Raw genomic sequence first — 6,246 nt, forward strand, 5'->3', positions numbered from 1 at the left:
CAGTTGTTTATCAATTTATTACTCATTATTGTCCTTCTTCACTAAGTATTTGCACTTGTTTATTAAGTTTAAAATAATTTTAAACTTCACTAAGTGGAAATACTTAGTAAAGATGGAGAATGATGAGTAATAACTTAATAAACAATTGAAGTAAGTTACTGTATACTAAAAGCTTTTACAATTAGAACACTAATTTTCTCAATCTCTAATATATTACTGTTGGCACATTCTGAGTCATAATGTGATGTTGATGTTTGTTCTAGCTTTAAATCAAGTTCTTCTTCGTCGGCTAGATACAAGGAAGGCTTTGGAGGCATTGTTAGGTCTTCTGCTTTTCCTTCAAACATCTCCACAACTTGTTTCATTGAAGGACGATCACAGAGTTATAGATGGATACACCATAGTACAACAATTATCATCTTCTTATATATGTTCTTCTCATTCTCTGTGATATTGTCCAATTCTATATCTTCGCTGTTCCCGAATTGATTATAAATACATATAGGAAAGAATGCGCTGCTTGAATTTTCTGCATGCAGATTCAAATTCTTCCTTCTATTTGCCATTTTCATTAACAACATTCCAAAACTATATACATCAGCCTTGTACGAGACTCCCCCGATATTGTTGTAAAATAATTCGGGTGCAGTGTATCCAATTGTCCCTCTTCTATCGGTCAAACTAACAATGCTATTATCTCTAGAATATAATTTTACTAATCCAAAATCAGAAATTTTTGGGTTAAAATTTTCATCTAGAAGAATATTATGTGGTTTAATGTCGAAGTGCAAAATTTGCATGTCACACCCTTCATGAAGGTAAGAAATACCTCTAGCAATTTCCAATGATATCTCATATATTTTCTCATAACTTAAAAAAAATGTCTTCTTTAGAGAAAATATATTTATCAAGGAAACCATTAGGCATGAAATCACACCCTAGAGCACGCTTTGATCTTTCAACACAAAATCCAACCAGTCTCACCACATTTATATGGTAAATTCTTTTAATGGTTGTTATTTCCCTAATGAAATCTTGTCCATCAGATTTAGATGTATCTAACATTTTTATTGCTACAAAAGATTCACTGCGTAACTTTCCTTTGTATACAAAACCAAAACCACCTTTACCTAATTTTTCTTTAAAAATTTTTGTCATCATTTTTATTTCTCTATACGAATATTTTTTTGGCACCAGGTTATTATTATCTAGTAAGAATATCTCGATATTTTTTATTTGATAATATGTGTCTTCTTCGCCGTTAATGAGCGATAAGAACAACAAAGACTGTTATCCTATCATAATCCTGAGTCCAACTGCATTTACCGTGGTCTTTCCAGCCATCATCAACGAGTAGCCAAAGGAGCTCCGAAAAATTGATCTTAAATTGTGCAATCCTGAATAGGTAGGTTAACAACAGTTATCGTCACTAATTACTGATGAAAGTGAAGAAAAGAAAATAGCTGAAACAACAGATACAAGATTCAACATCTCACCTCCACTAATAAAAGGAACAATTCCGCTAGGTAACCAACATAGAATCTTCCAACTCTTATTGGATTGGCCCCAAAATTCACTAACATAAAAAATATCATCCCAACTTAATCCTAACCTATGCAGCTGCGCCGCAACCCCTCTCCCTCTCCTCTCCCATCTTACACATAGTGTCCACAAATTCTAAACAGCTGCGCCACCGCCCCCTACCGGTGAGGACGAGCATCCCTTCATGACAAGACGTCGGAGACGACAACCAGACTCATTAACGAAGAGAACTTTGTGCACCATCAACCTTCGCACAACCACACCGGTAGCCTCGACTTGAGCATCGATCCGCTATAAGACGCAAGCGACGACAACCCGAGTCACCGTGCAAGGAAGACGACGAAGCCCTCGGCCGTGACTCCTCTCCGTTGAAGACAACGTTACCCATCCCGCGAACCATCTCAATTGGTCCGTCGCTGCGCTGCGCACCAACACGCCAGCACAGCCGAAACCAGCACCGCCTCCAAGACGCGTCGTGCAGGTTCTTCCCCCTCTGTTGTCGTGTCTTCTCACGACTGTGTCTTTTTTGGAGGTATCTTTTTTGGAGGTGTTTTTTTGGATGCAACTATGTCATTTTGTGGTTATGGAGGTGTTTTTTTTTTTGTATTGGATGTGTGCTAATGGAGGTGTCTTCGGTGATACGGCGACGGCGCAAGTACCATAATGGCCACAACACCTAATGAGGGGTGGGTTGTGATCATGGGTCTAGGAGGAAGAGGATGCTGATCACAGTGACCTTGTGTCACTCAACACAATCCTTATTATTCAAATTTTTCATTAATGTTATTTTTTGAAACTCAAATTTATTAAAATAATTATAAAATAGTCTTATTATAGTTAAAATATTAACCCTAATTAAATTAAAGTAACTCAAGTTATAAATATAGTTAGTTATTAGCTTAAAATATTATCACATCATAAAGAGTAAATTACATATTATTTTAGGGAAGATTGAGTAGAATTTCCCTTTATTTATTGTTTCAACTATTTTTTTTCATTTTCATTAGTATTAGTGACGATAATGACTGTTAATCTACCTGTTCAGAAATACACAATTTTAGATCAATTCCCCGAAGCTCCTTTGCCTACTCATTGATGATGGCTGGAAAGACCACAGTAAATGCATTCGAACTCAGGGTTTTGATAGGAACAATAATCTTTGTTGTTTTTATCATTTGTTAATGGCGAAGAAGACACATATCATCATATGAGAATATCAAGATATTCTTACAAAATAATAATAATCTGGTGCCAATAAAATATTCGTATAGAGAAATAAAAATGATGACAAAAAATTTTAAAGAAAAATTAGGTAAAGGTGGTTTTGGTTCTGTATACAAAGCAAAGCTACGCAGTGGACCTTTTGTAGGAGTAAAGATATTAGATACATCTAAATCTAGTGAACAAGATTTCTTTTGTGAAATAATGACCATTGGAAGAATTCACCATATAAATGTGGTGAGATTGGTTGAATTGTGTCGAAAGATCATAACGTGCTCTAGTGTGTGATTTCAGGCCTAATAGTTCCCTTGATAAATATATTCTCACTAAAGAAGAAAATATTTTTTGAAGTTATGAGAAAATATATGAGATATCATTGGCAATTGCTAGAGGTATTTATTACCTTCATGAAGGGTGTGACATGCAAATTTTGCACTTCGACATTAAACCACATAATATTCTTCAAGATGAAAATTTTATCCCAAAAATTTCTGATTTTGGATTAGCAAAATTATATCCTAGAGATAATAGCATTGTCAGTTTACAGATAGAAGAGGGACAATTGGATACACTTCACCCGAATTGCCTTACAAAAATATCAGAGGAGTCTCGTACAAGGTTGATATATATAGTTTTGGAATGTTGTTGATGGAAATGGCAAACAGAAGGAAGAATTTGAATCTGCACGCAGAGAATTCAAGCAGCACATTCTTTCCTACCTAGATTTATAATCAATTCAGCAACAGTGGAGATATAGAATTGGACAATATCACAGAGAATGAGAAGAACATATATAAGAAGATGATAATTGTTGCACTATGGTGTATCCAGCTAAAACCCTGTGAACGTCCTTCAATGAAACAAGTTGTAGAGATGCTTGAACAAGAAGCTGAAGACCTAACAATGCCTCCAAAGCCTTCCTTGTATCCAGGTGGCGAAGAACTTGATTTAAAGCTAAACCAAACATCAACATCACATTATGACTCAGAATGTGCCAACAGTAATATATCAAAGATTGAGAAAAGCTTTTAGTATTCTAGTTGTGAAAGCTTTTAGTTTATAGTAACCTACTTCAATTGTTTATTAATTTATTACTCATCATTCTCTTTCTTCACTAAGTATTTGCACTTGTTTATTAAGTTTAAAATAATTTTAAACTTCACTAAGTGCAAATACTTAATGAAGAAGGAAAATGATGAGTAATAAATTAATAAACAATTGAAGCAGGTTACTATAAACTAAAAGCTTTTACAACTAGAATACTAAAAGCTTTTCTCAATCTTTGATATATTACTGTTGGCACATTCTGAGTCATAATGTGATGTTGATGTTTGGTCTAGCTTTAAATCAAGTTCTTCTTCGCCACCTGGATACAAGGAAGGCTTTGGAGGCATTGTTAGGTCTTCAGCTTCTCGTTCAAGCATCTCCACAACTTGTTTCATTGAAGGACGTTTCCTTTCTTTAAGAATCCAACACCTTGCAAATTCCTTTCCAAAGAGGCGAATTACCACTTTTGGCCACGGGTTGAGGAACACCAACCTCCTCTCTCATGTATTTACTACGTAACACTTTAACCCATAGCGCATTAGGAAGAGTCAATATTCCCCACCCGAGATTCATTAGAAAAGCTTCATTATTCTTACTCATCCTCCGTATGCCTAAACCCCCATTAAACTTTGGTTGGCAAACCCGCTCCCACTTAACAAGATGGGGCTTCTTCTTCTCATTCGTAGACCCCCAGATAAAAGATCTACTGTGAGCTTCAATCTCTTCACAAGTCAGTGTTGGTAGCTTAATCGTTTGCATTGTATACGTGGGGTTTTAGCTGGATACACCATAGTGTAACAATTATCATCTTCTTATATATGTTCTTCTCATTCTCTGTGATATTGTCCAATTCTATATCTCCGTTGTTGCTGAATTGATTATAAATCTAGGTAGGAAAGAATGTGCTGCTTGAATTCTCTGCGTGCAGATTCAAATTCTTCCTTCTGTTTGCCATTTCCATCAACAACATTCCAAAACTATATATATCAGCCTTGTATGAGACTCCTCCGATATTTTTGTAAGACAATTCGGGTGCAGTATATCCAATTGTCCCTCTTCTATCTGTCAAAGTGACTATGCTATTATCTCTAGGATATAATTTTGCTAATCCAAAATTAGAAATTTTTCGGATAAAATTTTCATCTTGAGGAATATTATGTGGTTTAATGTCGAAGTGCAAAATTTTCTTGTCACGCCCTTCATGAAGGTAACAAATATCTCTAGCAATTCCCAATGATATCTCGTATATTTTCTCATAACTTAAGAAAATGTTTTCTTCTTTATAGAGAATATATTTATCAAGGAACCATTAGGCATAAAATTACACCCTAGAGCACGCTTTGATCCTTCGACACAAAATCCAACCAGTCTCACCATATTTATATGGTAAATTCTTTCGATGGTTGTTATTTCACTAATGAAATCTTGTCAATCTGATTTAGATGTATCTAACATCTTTATTGCTACAAAAGATTCACTACGTAACTTCCCTTTGTATACAGAACCAAAACCACCTTTACCTAATTTTTCTTTAAAAGTTTTTGTCTTCATTTTTATTTCTCTATACGAATATTTTTTTGGCACCAGATTATTATTATCTAGTAAGAATATCTCGATATTTTTATATGATGACATGTGTCTTCTTCGCCATTGACGAGTGATAAGAACAACAAAGATTGTTGTCCTATCAAAATCCAGAGTCCGACTGCATTTACCGTAGTCTTTTCAGCCATCATCAACGAGTAGCCAAAGAAGTTCTGGAAAATTGATCTTACATTGTGCAATCCTGAACAGGTAGATTAACAATATTTATCGTCACTAATTACTGATGAAACAACAGATACAAGATTCAACATCTCACCTCCACTAATAAAAGGAATAATCCCGCTAGGTAACCAACATAGAATCTGCCAACTTCTGCCAACTCTTATTGGATTGGGCCCAAAACCCACTAACATAAAAAAAAATCATCCCAACTTAATCCTAACCTAAGCAACTGCGCCGCATCCCCCTCTCCCTCTCCTTTCCCATCTCACTCACAGTGCCCACAAATTCTAGATAGCTGTGGTTCCGCCCCCTACCGGTGCCGATGAGCATCCCCTCGCGACAAGACGTCAGAGATGACAACCAGAACCATTACCAAAGAGAGTCCCCGCGCCGTCAACCTTCGCACAACTACACCGGCAGCCTCGACCCGAGCATCGATCCGCTACAAGACGCTGGCGAAGACAACCTGAGTGACCATGCAAGAAAGACAACGAAGCTATCGGCCGTATCTCCTCTTCGTTGAAGACAACGTTACCCACCCCGCGAACCATCCCAAGTGGTCCGTCGCTGCGCCACGCACCAACTCGCTGGCACAGCCGCAACCAGCATCCCCTCCAAGACGCGTCGTACAGGTTCTTCTCCCTCTATTCTTGTGTCTTCTGACGACCG

At 36.7% G+C, this 6,246-nt stretch overlaps 3 pseudogenes; 1 reads left to right on the forward strand and 2 right to left on the reverse strand.

Moving 5' to 3' along the window:
* Positions 1-155: 155 nt before the first annotated feature.
* LOC130974455 (rust resistance kinase Lr10-like) lies at positions 156-1,161 on the reverse strand (annotated as a pseudogene).
* A 1,479-nt stretch (positions 1,162-2,640) lies between these two features.
* On the forward strand, positions 2,641-3,795 carry LOC130974456 (rust resistance kinase Lr10-like; annotated as a pseudogene).
* Positions 3,796-4,025: 230 nt separating this feature from the next.
* LOC130974457 (rust resistance kinase Lr10-like) lies at positions 4,026-5,947 on the reverse strand (annotated as a pseudogene).
* Positions 5,948-6,246: the final 299 nt, after the last annotated feature.

The sequence above is a fragment of the Arachis stenosperma genome, chromosome 4 (genome assembly GCF_014773155.1).
Source record: "Arachis stenosperma cultivar V10309 chromosome 4, arast.V10309.gnm1.PFL2, whole genome shotgun sequence".
Lineage (NCBI taxonomy): Eukaryota > Viridiplantae > Streptophyta > Magnoliopsida > Fabales > Fabaceae > Arachis > Arachis stenosperma.